The 18,721-nt window shown below is 42.6% G+C and overlaps 1 long non-coding RNA gene across 1 annotated transcript in view; it reads right to left on the minus strand.

The window, feature by feature from the left end:
• The window catches only part of LOC143029446 (uncharacterized), a 75,516-nt gene extending 58,184 nt beyond the window's left edge, over positions 1–17,332 (minus strand). Inside the window, exon 1 of the long non-coding RNA XR_012966835.1 lies at positions 17,253–17,332. This is a non-coding gene — a long non-coding RNA (uncharacterized LOC143029446). The remainder of the gene's footprint in view (positions 1–17,252) is intronic.
• Between the last annotated feature and the right edge of the window lie 1,389 nt (positions 17,333–18,721).

An 18,721-nucleotide genomic window follows, 5' to 3' on the forward strand; every position in this document is an offset into this window, starting at 1 on the left:
CGTCAGGATATTTCAATCATTTCCGTGGAACCATCACCTCCCCCCCACCACCACTACGCGGTCGCGATTTTGTTCGAATTGATATTCGTAAAACCACGATTGCTTTCTTGTCCAACCAAGTCCGCGCGTTATCTTTTGGCATGTCTCCAGTTGCCACGAGGCCAAAAAAAAGGTAAACTCTGAAGAAAAGTCGGTGGCCTTTGTAACTGCAACTCATGCAATGACCCCACCAAGAATTTATGTCCTTTTTCAAATTAATCCATAAAGGTCAGGTGTCCATCTTAATTCACCTCACAAGGTCGTGCCCTTTCTAAATTAGATTAGATAAACAAATAACTCCGACAGTCGCCCCGGGATTCGAACCGGGGCCTTGCGTGACGCTAAGCCAAAGCTCTACCGACTGAGCTAAAGGATTTCTAAAAGTCTCCAACTTGGAAGTTGATCTAAGTCCCGAAGAACCAAGTCGACTGCTAACTGCCGTCCTAACTTAATTTTACAGATATTTAAGCTCAACTCATAACCAGTAGGTGAAATTATGGATGGGGATGATAGTAACAGACACAGAAATGTCTATAGTGTAGGCCTTATGGTCTCTTGCAGTCTTCCCCATTCTTATATTCTTAAGTTCGGTAAATCAACCCATGGAGGCCTAGTGGCCTTGAAATTAAGACATCAACCCACATCCCAATGTTCTTTTTTAAATAAGGTTCTGCACGGACTTCAAATGCCAGGCGCTAATGAGTTAACAACTGTCTTGGTTCACTCGTCTGAACCCAGAGTACATATATATATATATATATAGATATATATATATATATATCTGATAATATATATTTATATATACATACATATATATATATATTTATATATATATATATATATATATATATATATATACATATATACACACATATATATATATATACTGTATATATATATATATACTGTATATATATATATATATATACATATATATATATATATATATACTGTATATATATATATATATATATACATATATATATATATATATATATATATATATATTTAAGATTTCGCTCAGCCAAACATCAGATAAGTTTACAGAGCTCAGCTGAGAGCTTTCAGGGTCATCATATTAAGACAGCAGGGCATGACTCGCAGTAATGGATTCAAATTGGACAAATTCAGACTTAAGAAGGAAATAGGCAAGTCCTGGTTTACCAATAGAGTGATTAACGAATGAAGTAGATTTAGTAACCATGTAGTTGGCGCTGAAAATACTGGATTCTCTTAAGAGAAGGTTAGATAACTTTATGGATGAGGTTGATAGGTGGTAATGGACATGGAACTGCCTAGTGTAGGCCTTGTGGTCTTTTGGAGTCTCCTTCACTCTTATGTTCTCTCAGGGTGCTGGAGAGTTGATGGAGACCTCTCGCTTGCAGAGATCAAAACGGAATTATTGGATTAATTACATTGATGTGCAAAAGCACTTTGGCACCTAAGCCTACGTAGCAACCTCCATCGTCTCGACGTATTTTAGTGTCAGATGCTGCAATAAAGAATAACAAAATCCTGTCGCTACACACATACACATACACATACAGAGATAGAGACAGAGAGAGAGAGAGAGAGAGAGAGAGAGAGAGAGAGAGAGAGAGATAGAGAGAGGGGGGGAAGGGGTGAGGGGGGAGATACTGTTCTGCAAAGTTTCAGCGCCAATGCCGATGCCAACCCCTTCCCAACGCCACCCCCCCCCCCTAGTCCCTCCCCAGCGCCCCACCCCCCTGGCAGGCCACAAACAGTGCAGCACAAAGAGACCTCGGTAGTGGCACGATGGGGAGAGGGGGGTTGGGGGGCGGGGGGAAGCGGCAGCAGCAGCAGCAGCTGGGGGGCAAAAACTTTCATCATGTCACTAAGGCACCAACCTAATGTTCTACTTTGGCGGCTTGCACGGCCACGACGAACAAAAGAACAACCGTGGCAGTACAATACTTACGAGCCACCGAGACGACTGTGTATGTTTGCCCCTTTGACGGGTCTCCTGAGATTTCAGAACTCGTCTCGAATAACCCATTGACATCTGTATTCGAGTCTTATGCTCCATTGTTATATGCAATCAATGCTTCAGGGGACTCATTGGCACCCCTACGGACCAGAGAGACACCATGCAACATTCTTTTATCCCTTACTTTTCTTGTTGTTTTCAAATCTCCCTTATCAATTCTTAGGTCTCCACCTCTTCTCCTGTGGCGGGGGATATGAATGTCACCACTGAGTTCCCCGGTGTGCTGCAAAAGGCGACTAAGTGGAGCGAAGCGCGGGGACTGGGGATTCCCCTTTCCTATATTTTTTTCTCAAACTAGGAGTCATGTTTTGACCTAGCTACCTCCTTACAGGGGGAACAGCCAACATTATGTGATTATTCTCTCTGTCACCTACTGATTCTATTCAGATAAGGGCTCTAGACGTCACAGGGTCAACTATACCCATGATATACACTGTGCAGTTACAATTTTTGCTACATTGAAAAAAAAAAATTCTTTACCTTTTGTCACGTCATCGTCTTATCACAAGTTACAAAACTGACAGAAGACCTTTTGATTCATACAGAGGTCGGGTGAAAAAAAAATAAATAAAAAAAATCGCGTAGGAGTTCATTTAAGTCCATTTTAAAACATAGAACTGTAATGCACTTAACTGCCTTGGCTGGAAGCTTATTCTATTCATTAAATCTACACCCTGACTGCTTAAGGCCTTTGTTCCGGTTAGTATTAATTTCCGTCAAAATTTCTTTCATGTCATTAAATGGACCTATTCACACCAGTGCCGTGATGGTGGCAAACCGCTTGGTGTGAACAGCTCCATATGACTCCTTGGAAGAAACTGTTGGCGGTGTGCCGATTAATCGGCTTCGGCAAGAATCGGCACTTTTTTGGTGAATCGGCATCAGCGAGAATCGTTTTTTTTTTTTTTTTTTTTTTGAGAATCTGCATCGTCATCGGCAAAATATCGCCGATAACAATGCCGATTCTCGCCGACACCGATTCACCAAAAACAAAGTGCAGATTCTTGTCGACGCTGACTGATCGGCACACCCCTAGAAATTGTGATGAAGCGGTGAGGTGACATGATGACAAGGTAACTTGATGACAAGGTGACGTAAACTATGCATCACAGATTCAATTGTACCAATGGTAACCGGCGTTCATTTCAGTTGTCAGTGATCACCAGATTATATAATTTGCTATGAGATTTATCACGGAATACTAAAATATCTTCATAAGGTAGTTACAAATGAACACTGCGTGATTATATCACCCTGTTACTTAATCATTCCAGTATTTGTCTAATTAATCTTATCTGAAACGCGTTTTAACGAGGAGTTACTGGAGGTTGTAAAACCACTTAAAGCCTATTAGCATTCACATCAGTTTCAGGTTTTGCAGCGTATCTAGTTACATACTTTCCGGTTTCGATAAAAGATTTAAAAAAAAAAAAAAAAAAAAAAAAAAATCAGGACTACGTCTGGCAAAAGCGAAATAGTGACCCAAATCATAAACACCGAAACCACAAAGGTATATTCAAATTATCTGGCATTGATAACAGAACTTTAGTTTGGCCGCGGTTAGCGCTCCCAAACTATTAAAGTTTAAGAGACAGGTTCATACCGAAATAAAAGTCCGGTAGGCCACATACTATAACCAAAGAAAAATTTCGTAGGCCACATACTATACCGACACCTAAATTGCTTTAATAGTTCGGAAACGCTAACCGCAGCCAAACTAAAGTGGAACGCACCAAGGAACGCGCCCAGTTCTAGTTGATAAGCATCTCAGGCGAGATTTGCGACCCCTTCCATTCCGAAAAATTTTCATATAATTTCTGAAAAATGATGTACCACACTCCATTGGGTTTCGTGCACCTCAAAGTCTACGACACCTCTTTGCCACCCCCAACCCCCATCTCTCAAGTGTTTCTGGAATGTCACGCAAAGAGTCTGGAATAATCTATTGCCATGTGTATGAACCCTACAGAGATGCTCGCTGGCCAAGCAAGTTAGAGCGTCACTAACTGCGGCAGAGGTCGAGGTGACAGCGGTTCGAACCCTGCCACCACCGAGTTGGACCAAGGACATGGTTCATCAAATTCCACGTTATAAAGTCCTCTATAAGAGGCACCGTCCTACCCTTATAAGGGGATTTCATTACGTTATTCCGAATCATCATTGTCGTGAAGTCTTCAGGTATCGGTTCATCTATGAACCCCTTCGCTACAATGAAGAGGAAAACAGCCCCGGGGGGCAACTCCCAAAAAAAAAAAAAAAAAAAAAAAAAAAAAAAAAAAAAAAAAAAAAAAATTGAAACACTGCATGGAGGCAAAACTTCCACATACACGCACTGTCTGGACAAGAGTTGCTTAACAAATCTTGTTCTTGCAAGATAATACTGAAAGTCCCACGTTAGATCAGAAGCAAGCTATAGCATCGTTATTCTTGTTGAATAATTGGGCTGTCTCTAAGCTCTCCCATTCTGAGTAATGGAACTCTTCCTTTTATTCACGCTGAGTGCCGGAAGCTAATTTGTCCACCACCTCGGAAGCAACGGTCGTTATGGGTTTCCTTGATTAACCCTTCCTCTACAGAATAACAACTTTCACTAAAACTATTAGCGGTTTCAAAAGAATATTAGATAACTTTATATATGGGGATGATAGGTGGCAATAGACATGGAACTGACCATTGTAGGCCTTATGGTGTCTTGCATTCTTATGTTCTTTCATTGTGGCTACCGCTAGAGCACAGAAGGAAGCAAGCATCTAATGAAAGCCAAAATGGTTTCTGGGAAAGGTCCTTGTAAAACTAATCTACTCCAACACAGTTATCTCAAACTGTGGTAAAAGTTACACCATACATTTAACATTATCAAGCCAGACTGGCAATTGAATCTTAACAGTGAGTTGTTTTGAATGTTGAAACGTCTGACTGGAAAGATGTTACCAGTGGCGCTCCTCCGGGTTCCATTTCCAGATTTCTCTTTACAATTTCCATAAATGACGCAGTCTACGGGCTGAAATCTACTTCACCTATGTTTGCTTACAACACAAAGGCCCTTTTCACATTATCGGTTTCAACCGCGACGGTTCAATTATAATGCCAGTCAATGGAGGCGTTCACACACAACGGCACAGTTTTCCCTTGGTACCACCGCGGTTTCCGAGCGATTCAAAACGCTAGTGTGAACAGAACCTAAACTGTGCAGAATACCAAATGGCCATACAAATTAGTTGGCTTAATCAAAACGATTTAGACAAACTAGAGAAATGATCTGAAAAATGGCGACTAAAATTTAATCTTAATAATAAATTTATGCATATCTATTCTATATACCAAGAGCTTTTTCCACCTTATGAGGGGGGTAGCCAGGCCCAAGGCACGTACCTACTCCCTCCCACTCCACTCCACCACCCCTTTCTCCCCCTCATCTTAGCTCCTCATGGATGACGGGTCATACCTGTATCACGCCCACTGCCCCTAGGTCAGAAGCAATTATGTATATAAGTTAAAAACGAGCTCCTGCGACCAGCTAGGCGATGCAGACGATTTGTATCTAATATATGAAGGAGACCCAGAATGGGACAAGCAAATAGGAAATTCCAAGTATTCAGGAAATAGAGTTGGATTAGAAATGAATGAGAACAAGACTAAAGTGATTAAAGTTTCATGAGGGTGGACGAGATGACTTCATTGATCTTGGGGAACTTAATCTTGAAGCTGAACACAAATTTAAATATTTGGGATCAACAGTCACATCAGACAATGAAGTGAAAGAGGAAATGAAGATACGCATATAGGCTGCATCTAGATGCAGCTGGGCTATTAATGATGTCCTAAAATCTAAGGTTATCTCCAGACCAGTCGCAACTTATGAATGTGAGACACGGCGACTCACCAAAGAATTAGAAAGCTGAATTTGTTAAAAAATGGAATATTGAGACGAATTTATGGCCCAATAATGGATAAGCAAACAGGAAATTGGAGAAAAAAAAACATAATGCAGAACTTAAGAGAACTATCATGATTGTCAACAAGGACATGTTACGTTAGATCTCAAAGACTTTGGCAGGCCGGTCATGTAGCAGGAATGGAAGATGACAATATGGTCAAGCAGATTGCGTGTGCCAGTAGGTAGTAGACCTGTAGGAGAGAGGCCAAACGCAGAGTATGGGATCCAATATATCTAACGTTTCGCCCAGCAGAGCTTCTTCAGAAATAACCCTGCTGGACGAAACGTTAAATATATTGGATCCCATACTCTGCGTTTGGCCTCTCTCCTACAGTGCTGTTGCAGTCGTTGCTGCTTTTACTCAGGTTGTAGACCTGTCGGGAGACCACTCGTGAGATGGAGTGGCAATGTAAAGAATGACTTGGTGCAATTGGGAATGGAGAAACCGAAGGAGATGTGGCGCCTCAGAGGTAACTTCTGGTAAAGGCAACCAAAGACCACATAGGTTCGCGGCTTCAGAAGTGAGGTAAAAAATATCACGAAGTACAAGTTAACTGAAAACAAAACCGAAGAATGAAAAAAAAATCTACTTCTGAGAAAGCAAACGCGATTCTAAGGCTGATAACAGGATCGCTTTGGCTTCAAAAGTCTATTTAATTATCATCAATGACCATTAGTCCGCCCTCATTTAAAATGTTTTAGTTACGTGCGGTCCCGAATCTCATTAAGACGTTGACAGAGTGGAATGGGTTCAGCAACGAACTACAAAACGGATACAAAAGATTAGAAACAAATCCTACGACAACCGCCTGAAACTTCCGAATTCATTTTCTCTAAGAAAATCGGAGATTCAGCGAGGAATCGATACAGGACATCAAAGTTTTAAAGACAGTTGGTAACATCAGAACTAAAAACATTTTCAAACTAAATACCAACCCGACGAAGAAATAATGAGTTCCAACTGTCAGGACGTACATCCAATCAAGAAAAAGGTACAAACAATTTTACCAATGGCGTAGACAATGAATGGATTAAGCTGTGACAATGGAATGTTTTAAGATTAATTTCGATAAATACATAACCATTATACTACAATGTCCACCAAACGGAGATTTTGTTTGGATATTTACGTGTCTAAAAGGTCCACTTTGCATGCCAAGTCCCATCTTAATCATGGGGTTGACATGAATCTGGAGTGAAGCTCGGAACAGAAGACCGTATGACCTTACTGCCAGCGCGCGCCAGCTTGGGTTCGAACCCTCCCTTTGGTTGCCGGGGTTCCCCGAGATATGAATATTATTTCAAGAGTTCCGCAAGGAAGTTGGTGGGGGGGGGGGGGTGAGGAACGCTGAGTTACAGCCCATCTCAATCTAACTATATCTATCAGCGACCGTTCTTATTATATCTATATTCAGGCTGCCGCCAGGCGATTTTAATCAGCTGTGGTAACCATTTTAGGCTCAACGCCTTTAACCTAATGATGACCATTAAAGTATTGGCTCTGAGGAACATAACTGGGTCTAGACAATTTGACGTCCCTGTCGATCAAGAACCTATTCAATCCCAAGTATGCTCCTCAGTTAAATAAAATTGGTACGAGAGGATCAGCCATTAAATGTGTCAGGTCGAAAGGGTTAACGAAAGGCCCCTGTAAGATGATTAAACTATTTGAAAAACATAAAGAGAATAACAAAATAACGAGTAATAAAAAAATAATAATACATAAATGAATAATTAGGGGAATGAATAAATAAAACTGCAATCTCATTCTCATACATTATATACTAATCATCAATTTGGGGCACACGCCAGGAAGCGCGTTACTTCACTCACACATTATATATCATAAGAGGAACACTTTCAAACACGAAAAGACGCGATATATACATTATTCAGAGAGAGAAATAAATGGAGGTCGGATCTATTTTCTCCGTAACAGCATCGTGGGGACCACCGGTAATGCTTAGTGATACAAAATCGTTTGTATGGGAAGTCTGCCACCAACCACTGAAAGCGAGCCCCAGCGCGCTAAGCCTCACTGGAGACCCGCTACCGTCTCTGCATTCTAACATTCTTGAGCAGAAGCGCAGCAAATAAAATCCCAAGAATTCTCCTAACGTCTTCAACAAGGGTATGTACTTTTGTCTGTAGAGTCAATCGCCGTACCTAAAGGCGAGGAGCTTGTGTCCAGTGGCGCTTGGGGAAACAGGCGGAACTGCTATGAAAAAATGTCAAGAGTACTTGGACCACGTTTCGTCCTCTACTACTTGCTGAAAAGAATCACCCAACATCAGCCTGAGAACCTGGGCACATTGTTATCAGACATGTAACCTGAAATGGTCAAAATCTTCTCGATATTTTTTAGAATATCCCGTCAACTTGACGATGTCCGCCATCTCCTTTGCAGTCTAACCGTTAAAACCGTTACAAAAATATTAACGTTCGAAAATTAAGGGATCATGTGACAGGAACTTTATGGCCAATAGCTTCGGAATCTTTGCGCTGTAGAGCCCAATCCGTAAGAGCCAAATTCCTTGGATGTCACCAATGCAATGCTGACCATAGACCAAATCGTGGTGGTGCGGTACCACAGCCACTAACTTCAGCAGTTAAAACACCCCAAACAGTTTTACGTGCGATAATTAACAGTACACCCTGGAGGTTGCAAACATACGTGCAACTTCAAAACATACTAAGCACCAATGACATCGAAAATGGCGCAGAACTGACAATCCACACCTGCACCCAACGAACTAAATATTCTCAATCGATCGAGACCTATTCAGACTCGAACATACCTGTCCTTCAGCCAAACAGAATCATCTAGTTTATAAAACACGCCACATTGTTAATGAATCAGCTTGAGGCAGTTCAAAAGCGAACCCAGATATATTACACCCTGAAACACAAAGGCAAAAGCCGACAAGACTGTGAGAATAAACACCGTGCGAGATCGAAACCTTTATTGGTACGACGTTTCGCTAGTTACAGCTTTTTCAAGTACAGACATATGGCAAATACTTTGAATACATATAGGCCGACGGGGAAGGGACTGATACTGATAACCTCTCCCAGTTCCTTCCCCGTCGGCCTATATGTACTCAGAGTATTTGCCATATGTCTGTACTTGAAAAAGCTGTAACTAGCGAAACGTCGTACCAATAAAGGTTTCGATCTCACACGGTGTTGATTCTCACATATTACACCTTCCTCCTGAACCTCTTTCGTGCCGTGTGGCAAGATCCCTTTTATTCTGGACGCCATCAAAAGGTTTTAATATTTCCGTGGCAACTCCCTCCGACGAGTCGTGGCTGTAGCCTACCTCGATAAGCCTCTTCCCTACCAGGTGGCAGATTTCCAATTATTCTGCCAGACGCAAGACTATTTAGCCAATCTCCGTGGAACTCCCTTCATTGCGAAAGGGTTGGAGCCTATCTTGATCAACCCATTCCATCTCGGGTGGCATTATCCCCTCTACTCTAACCGACACAAGACTACAGACCTACTATGTTCATCTTCGTGGCACATCTCAGTAGCGTAGCGAACATAACGAACCACGACAGAAAGCAAGTACTGTCGATCACAGTATTTCCTGTGGGTATGCGCGTGTCTCGACTCGTCCGAGTCTCCAGTCTTCCCGGACAGAGTCCGTGTACTGACCTGATTACATCGAAACAAGGATACGCCGCTGTGTAAGGACAGTCTGTTCTTGCGGGCGCCCCTGTCGTCGTGGTCATCAATCAGCTGGCGACCCTGAGACGCGAGCAAAGGGCGCGTGTAGCTGCCAAATAATTGACACCAGCTTACAAAACGCACACACACACACACACACACACACACACACACACGTGGCTGCTACTCTAATACAGATGGGAGGGCAAGCAATAAACAAGCGCGACTCCTATTTCGACCTCTTCGGGCATGAGGAACGAAAAATCAACACAGAATGAGCCAGCCGCAGTGCCCTTGATCTAGATCACACACTTCTTTCGTGTGCATTGGCTGTCGCAAGACTCTACCCAGACCCGCCGCCCAGAAAGAATGGCGTTTTCAATTATCAGAGTACACGCAAATCTTAAAGATCTTTGGTGAGCTCTTCACTTTCCAAGTCGGCACGCTGTTCATCTTTCGAGATCACATCGCAATTTGATAAACATCACATCGTTCCCGATTTCGAGATAACAAACCACATTTCAGACAACCGTGGAGAGGCATTCTCTTGAATACAACTGCTTGGCGACAGTCAGAGATGTGTATCTACACACACACACACACACACACACACACAAAGTAGCGAGACAGATCTCTTCCACAGTAGGGCCCAGAGGCCGAAGCTACTGTAGTTAACACTTCCACCGTGTCGTGACCCCAATCCTCATCCACTCGGGAAGCATTATCCTTTCATCTAGGTATATCAATGATCGAAAATGTCAACGGGTTCATCAAATCAAGTCCTAACTCGCTGGGCAAAAGTTATTTTAGTGCCGCGTAACTACTAACTGTTCTACCAAGGTGCAGGTCAAATGATGCCATGTGCAATGATGATGATGATGATGATGATGATGATGATGGACTAGCATGACCCGTACCACGATTATTTAACTTTGAAGTATTCCGAAGGAGTCTTTGAAATCTCCCGAAAGAATCTTCAAAGTATGACAAAAAAGTCTTCAGAGTCTCCCGAAGGAGTCTTCAAAGTTTCCCTAAGGAGATCTTCAAAGTTTTCCTAAGGAGTCTTCAAAGTCCCCACAAGAAGTGTTCAAAATCTCCAGAAAGGAATCTTCAAAGTCTCCCGAAGGAGTCTTCAAAGTCTCTCAAAGGAGTCTTCAAAGTCTCCTGAAGGAGTCTCCAAAGGAATCTCCAAAGTAGTCATCAAGAGTACCAATTTATGTGGAAAACGTGATCCACAGGATACGTGGAAATTCCAGTTATTCAAATTTGGAAGTCTTCCGATGGAGCTTTTGAAATCTCCCGAAGAGGTCTTCAAAATCTCTCAAAGAGTCTTCAAATTCTCCCTAAGGAGTCTTCAAAGTCTTCCGAAAGAGTCTTCAAAGTTTCCCGAAGGAGTCCCCAAAGTAGTCTTCAAGAGTACCAATTTACATGGAAAGCGGCACAAGATCCGTGTAAATTCCGCGGTTATGCAATTGTGAAGTCTTCCGAATGAATCTTCGAAGTCTCCCGAAGGAGTCTCCAAAGTTTCCCGAAGAAGTCTTCAAAATCTCCCGAAGGAGGCTTCAACGCCTCCCGAAGGATTCTTCAAAGTCTCACGAAAGACCCTTCAAAGTCACCCAGAAGTCTTCAAAGTCTCCTGAAGAATTCTTCAAAGTCTTCCAAAGAAGTCTTAATATCCTCCCGAAGAAGTCTTCAAAGTCTCTCGAAGGAGTCTTTAAAGTCTCCCAGAGGAGTTTCCGATGTAGTCTTCAAGAGTACCAATTTACATGCATAGCGTGATGCACAAGACCCGTGGGAATTCCACGGTTATTCAACTTTGAAGTCTTCCGAAGGAGTCTTTAAAGTCTCCCGAAAGAGTCTTCAAAGTCTCCCGAAAGAATCTACAGTCTTCCGAAAAAGCCTTCAAAATCTCCCGGGAGAGTCTTTAAAGTCTCCCGAAAAAGTCTTCAAAGTCTCCTGAAGTAGTCTTCAATGTCTCCGGAAGGGGTCTTTAAAGTCTCCCAAAGGAGTTCCCGATGTAGTCTTCAAGAGTACCAATTTACATCCATAGCGTGATGCACAAGACCCGTGAGAATTCCACGGTTATTCAACTTTGAAGTCTTCCGAAGGAGCCTTCAAAGTCTCCCGAAGGAGTCTTCAAAGTCTCCCGGAAGAGTCTTCAAAGTCTCCCGGAGGAGTCTTCAAAGTCTCCCGGAAGAGTCTGAAAAGTCTCCCGAAGGAGTCTTCAAAGTCTTCTGAAGGAGTCTCCGAAGGTTATCTAGGGACCAAGTTCCTATGGATATGAGAAGCTACACTTCTTCTTATCTAAGCCCTCAGAAGCTATTATCTAGTTGCTAATATGGCATCTCTGAACCTTGAACTTCGCTGCACTGTAAATTTGGGGTTGCGTGAGAGGCTACACTGTTTAAAAGAGGTGCGAAGAAGAAGAAGAAGAAGAAAAACAAAGATAAGAACCGCTGTTACAAAACAATGGCCCAGTCAAAGCATTCTTTGTCTCTTCGCGAGCGAGAAAACGTCCCCGGTTCCCTCGTTTCGCCTCATTGAGTCTCCCTTTACGACACGCATGGGAACAAGATGGAGGCATTCTAATCCCCCAGACACGTAGACACGAGAAACGAGATACTAATAATAATAAAAAAACAATAACATTTCTACACAAGTGTAGCTTGTATCCAAACATAAACATGTTGGGGGATTCTGGATCGTAAGAGATCCCTATGCAGTCAATGCACGAGGTAAACAAAACAATAAAAACAAAACAAAAATAAAATAAAAACTAAACACATCGAGACAAATACACAATAAAACGATAAACAATTAATCATAACAAATGAACGAATAAATGACACCGAATAACTACCAAACAAATGACTGAAAAAAGAGAGTGAGAGAGTGAGAGAAAGAGAGCTATGCAACTCCGGAGCCCGGCGCCAATCCGGCTGCAGTCGGCTCGCGCGCGTCGCTCCGCCTTGAAGAGAAGACGGTTCTGTAACAACGAGCAGCAGCCACCATTAATCGCGCTTTCCACCAAAGAAGATCAATCCACGCCCCACGGAGCGCAACGCTGCCACAGTCTCAATTAGCTGAAATACAAATACGACACAAAACTCCTGACTCATGGTCTGTCGTCGAGTGTTCCAGTTTCACGTGAACAGAATCTTCTGGAGGGGACCGAAAAAAAAGAAAAAAAAAAGTTTCCGAATAAAACTATTCCCTGTTTACGCTCCGAAACTCTAAGGTCCTGTCTATACTAGAGGTCTGAACCGCGCGGAAACCGCGGCGGTACCGCATAGTCAAGGAAAAATTTCGCGGTTGCGTGTGAACGTCTCCATTGACTTAGATTGCAAATAGATCGTCGCGGCCCCTTACGTGCCGCGTGTTCCTTTTCCTTTTATTCAGACTATCGCCAGGCGATTCTATTCACATCTCGGTGACACTTGGGAATATCCGTGACACACACACACACACACACACACACCTCTCGGTACCTGTGGAATTCAGTTGAGATGGTTCAATTTCTTCACTACCGAGAGGACCACACACTTGAACAAAACAGCCAGACCAGAAGGGCTTGAGTCTCCTTGTACGTAAGGTCCTTACCGAAGACACTTCGAGTTGAGTTATCCTGGTCAGCATCGGGCGGCGATACCATCAAAATGTTGTTGGTATGAACTCTTACGGCGCTTGTCTCCTTAGGGCCAATCTCGCGCAGCTGTGGTGCGTTATCTTGTATCCAATATCCTCGTCTATTTAGTCGAGGGTATTTATCATTGAAATGTATGGTCTCCTCTCAAATATTTTCTTTCGTTCACGCCCGTGACACACCTTCGGCACGAGAGGTTTGCCTCCACATGTAGAAATCAAATGATGGTCAATCGTAGATAATCTTTCAAATATTTCTCCTATCGTGGTGAACCCCTACCTACCCACTTTTCTCTTCTTCTCTCAACAGATCTACGTGGTTTCCGCGGGTCACGTATAAAATGCGGGGCAGAAGAAACGGAAGACGGAGAGAAACGGAACAAGAAAAAAATAAATCAATAAAAACAATAAACCGAAAATATCATATAAAAACAGAGCAACCGTAAAAAGACTTATTCCCATCCACGAGATCGCGCGTGAGCACATCCGGAACGAAGCATATCAAGGATTGTGACAATGATAAAGAACCTCAACAATGCCTTCCTCAATCCTCGAACCCCCCCCCCCCCCCGTCTATTCTTGGCCCACCATTCTTATTTCGTCAACTCTGGCATTCGCCTTGAGGGTTAAAATAAACACAAAGTAGATAACCATCAGGTAATTAACATTAATGAGCCTTAGCCTTAACCCGAATATACTTCTAGGTGACATTATACCGCTGTTTACACCCGGATTAGGGACCGGATTTATGCATCCGTCTATCCAAATTAGGTTCGTTGTCTCTGGCAAGAGTCATTTTCTGCATAATCTAAATGTCCCGTATATCAAAACGTTGTATGCAGGCACGCGTCGTTTCTGTACGCGTGGTGCGCGCGTGCGCACACACACACACACACACACACACACACACACACTACAGAAGAGACCTGAAAAAAAAAAATCCACATAGAGTGGTGGGCACTTGGAACAAACTGGACAATGAAATAGTGTGCGCAAAAACCATTCATGAGTTTAAGAGCAAACTAGACACTGCGAGATACAGAAGCGGGACACTACGAGCGTAGCTCCCCTTTCCGCAAAATACAACTAGGTAAATACACACACACACACACACTCACGGCTCGATGGTGCAGTACGCTAGTTCAGCGATCCGAGCTGAAGTCCCGACCAGGACTGAAATTTTCAGAATCACTGCATTGCGAGCCTGCACTTCGACTCTAGTGGACAAGGAGTTGTGTGTCTAAGTTTACAGCATGACCCACAGAGTGGGTCATATTCGAGCTCTGAACTCTCATCGGGGTTGGTAATAATTATTTATCACAAGTCCAACACATAACCCAGGACTGTGGTAAACCATACATATATATATATATATATATATATATATATATATATATATATATATATATATATATATACATACTATGGTGGAATTCAGCCTGTTCTTTTCGGTTCGTACGAACCTGTTCTTGGAATTCCATGCGCTCCGCGAACTGGTTATTAGAAATTGTCTTATACAGGCTATAATACAGTCTGAGAGATATCTGCATGCTACTGCCCTAGTGAGAGAACCTGTTGAATTCCTTAATCCCATACCTGCATACATACATACATACATAACACAAACACACACACGCACACACACACAACGAGAGCCAGAGAGAGTGAGGGAGTGAAGGAGAGCGAGGAGGGGGAAGGAAAGAGAAACGGAGAGGGAGAAGCGGGAAGACAGGAGAGGAGAAGAGGATAGTAAAAGAGGAAGGAGACGGAGAAGAAAATGAAGGAGGAGAGGAAAGGAAGAGGAAAAAAGAAAGGAGTAGAAGAGGAAGGGGAGGGAGATGAAGATGATGAAATATGAAGATGAAGTAGATACAGAAAAGGAAAAAACAAGAAGAGGAAAAGGAGGAGGAAGAAGAAGAGGAAGAAGAAGAAAAAGAAGAAGAGGAAGAAAAGAAGGACTTGAAGGACACGGAGACAAGGTGAGAAGAATACAAGGGAAAAAACAAGAGGAGGGAAAGTGTGTGTGTGTGTGTGTGTGTGTGTGTGTGTGTGTGTGTGTGTACGTGCGTGTGTACGTGCGTGTGTGTGTGCGCTATATATATATATATATATATATATATATATACACATGTATATATACATGTATACATACATCTATATATATATATACATATACGTGTGTGTGTGTGTGTGTGTGTGTGTGTGTGTGTGTGTGTATGTGTCATTGACATTTGGAAATAAACTCTCCTACCGGGATTCGAACCCTTGTCTGAGCGGCTTGCTTTTTATAAGACGAAGACCGTCCCATCACGCCACCATGACCCTACAAATATAATATATATATATATATATATATATATATATATATATACATACATACATAAATACAAATAGAAACTACGTCAAAAATACTGTTTGCCTAGCACAGATGACCATTCTCCAACAGAGGACAAATCACGAGCTTGGAATTTCAGCTGATTGGGTGATCTTGGAATTCGTTGGCATCATAGAAGGGGCACACTCATCTGTCAAAATCTTAACTCAAACCAAAAACCAAAAAACTCTTGGCTTAGACCCTCTGTCCAGCCTAACCTAATCTATAGTACTGTCGAAAGTTATTCTTCACGAAAAAGGTTCCAAAGGTTCCAAAGGTTATCCTTATCATTTGTTTTCACAGGGTAGCCACGCAGAGAAGTATCAAGGGCGAATTAGGAAACTGCCTAATTCAGACGAGCTTAGATGTAGGACATACTTTTGAATATCCGACACAAGATGTAGAAAGCAACACGTCTTTGGCAATGTTTACGTTCTCATGTCCGAAAGTTCCGCAGCTGCTCGACAGATGGCGCAGCAGTAGTGAATGAATGTGGCTGTGATTCATTTAAGGCAATTTCGCAATCTTCTCGACAATTCAGATTGTAAACCTAAATACTCAGAACAAGATACTGACATGATTATTTTATACACTAAACACAGTTATGTGGAATAGACACAACTGCACTTTCTCATTAGGCTTATTCTTTGTCTACTGTAATCTTATCCTTTTCTCAAGATATATTCTTTTTTCTTGATATATTATTGATATAAATTTCTTGGTATATTATGTTTTCTTAATACGTGGTATAGGCAGAGAAAACTGTACATGTGCGCCAAAAACGCGTTCATAATTCGCTATCATAAAATGATAAACTAATTTCGACAGCCAATAATTCGGCAAATTCGTAATTCGTTACCAATCAAAGCACTCCGCAAGACCCGAATTATCGAGAGTTGATGTCTGTGTGTGTGTGTGTGTGTGTGTGTGTGTGTGTGTGTGTGTGTGTGTGTGTGTGTGTGTGTGTGTGTGTTCACCTTGGTCTTTGGATCACGTGTTGGACTCGTGATCGACAGCTGTTTCCCTCCCGAAAGAGAGCTCAGAGCTCGTATGACCGATCTATGGGTAATGCTGTGACCTTACACGCACACACACACAACCAACTCCCCGCCCACGAGTTGGAGTAACGACTCGAAGCGCAGCGATACCGAAATAATTTCGACCCTGGGCAGGATTCGAACCAGGTACTGCCGCACCTCCGTACTGGCAGTCCAGTACTCTATCAACCGCGCCACCGAGAGTGTGTGTGTGTGTGTGTGTGTGTGTGTGTGTGTGTGTGTGTGTGTGTGTGTGTGTCCGCACCTCCGTACTGGCAATCCAGTACTCTATCAACCGCGCCACCAAGTGTGTGTGTGTGTGTGTGTGTGTATAATGCACAAAATCGACAAAATACAGGTGCCCTGCTGAGGGAAACCTGTGCCTTATATAGGTGTCAAAGAAATCCTGATTGACCCCTTTCACGTGATCTTGCCCATAGCAGACCTCGTTCAGAATAATACCAGATAATTTCATTCAGTCCTTAGTCCATACTGGAGGAGTGACTGAAGCCAACAATTTACAAGAACAGTGCAGATACTTACATTCTCATATACGCAATGCTCGGTAGAAAATAAATTTCATTGGGTAATGTCGATTAATGAACAAGCACTCTTACCTGCAATTAAGAAAAAAAAAAATTAATAACATAAACCACAAGAATAAAAACGCAGAAAGAATGATAACGACTACATAACATCAAATTTTGTTCAAATCCTTTCTATTAAGTTATCATTTCCAGTTGAGGAAAACCAATATACAACTCGAAATTCAATTTATAATATATCCATCAAAAGCTTTCATGAATTCCAACGATGCGATCGAGGTACAAGTTTCTACCGACAACTCATTCTTTTATGCCAATTGCCCAAATTGGGAAGATGCGTCCTTTGACATAATTTTCACGAGTTTCCTTTTGCATTCCGAACTCCCATTTGCCTCCACTATCTGACAACCTGGTATGGTCTTACTTATGGACATCTTGCTCTTATGCAAAAAATAAACAAATAAATAAATAAATAAATAAATAAAGATAAATAAATTATATTATGTCATGCCTTTCTCTTCTCTCCTCCATCAAAGTCTAGCTCCTGCATAATCCTGTCGTCTCCGATCCTGATCGATCATGGATCTCGATCTACGTTTTCGAGAAAATCATCGACAAATAAAGCACACTCCAAAGTATGTCCATGCATTGGACAGGGATCGAGAGAGAGGAGAGAGGAGAGAGGGAGAGGGAGCGAGAGAGAGGGGGGAGACGGTGAGAGAGGGAAAGTGGGCGAGAGCTTACGAGAGAGAGGGCGGGGAGGGAGTGGAAGGGGGTGAGGGTTGTACATCGCAACCGACAACCGATGCTTCTGTACTTTGAGACAATATCGCTCTCAAGCAATGGAGGCATCCAGGTGGTAAAAGAGAAGAGCAAAAGTCAAAACTCTAAGTACTTTGAACGAAAATTAGTCTCCTATCATATAAGAATGTTGTGTGCATCGTCCATAGAGTTTATGTTAGAGTGATGACGGCATAAAAACCTATGCAAAAAAAAAAGATCTAAAGGGACTGAGTAGGACATAGAAATAGTAAGGAAGAATGAGATGAGAGAGAGAGAGAAAGAGAGAGAGAGAGAGGAAGGAAAAGTGAGGGAGGAAGGAAAAGTGAGAGTGGGAGGGAGACAGTGAGAGAGAGAGAGGTAGGAGAGAGAGATGGGAGAGAGAGATGGGAGGGAGAGAGAGAGGGAGAAAGAGAGAGAGGGAGGGAGAGAAAGTGAGAGAGGGGAGGGAGGGAGGGAAGGAGAGTGAGAGAGGGGCGAGAGAGATAGAGGGAGAGAGGTGGGAGAGAGAGAGATGGGAAGGGAGAGAGAGGGAGAGGGGAGAGGGACAGGGAGAGGGAGAGAGTGAGGGTGGGAGAGAGATGGGAGGGGGATAACAAAAGAATGAAGGAGACTGCAAGAGATCGTGAGGCCTACACTAGGCAGTTCCATGTCCATTATCACCATCCATAGTTGTCCAACCGTTTC

This window comes from Oratosquilla oratoria, chromosome 11, assembly GCF_046742065.1.
Source record: "Oratosquilla oratoria isolate Oo_2021 chromosome 11, ASM4674206v1, whole genome shotgun sequence".
In the NCBI taxonomy this organism is placed as follows: domain Eukaryota; kingdom Metazoa; phylum Arthropoda; class Malacostraca; order Stomatopoda; family Squillidae; genus Oratosquilla; species Oratosquilla oratoria.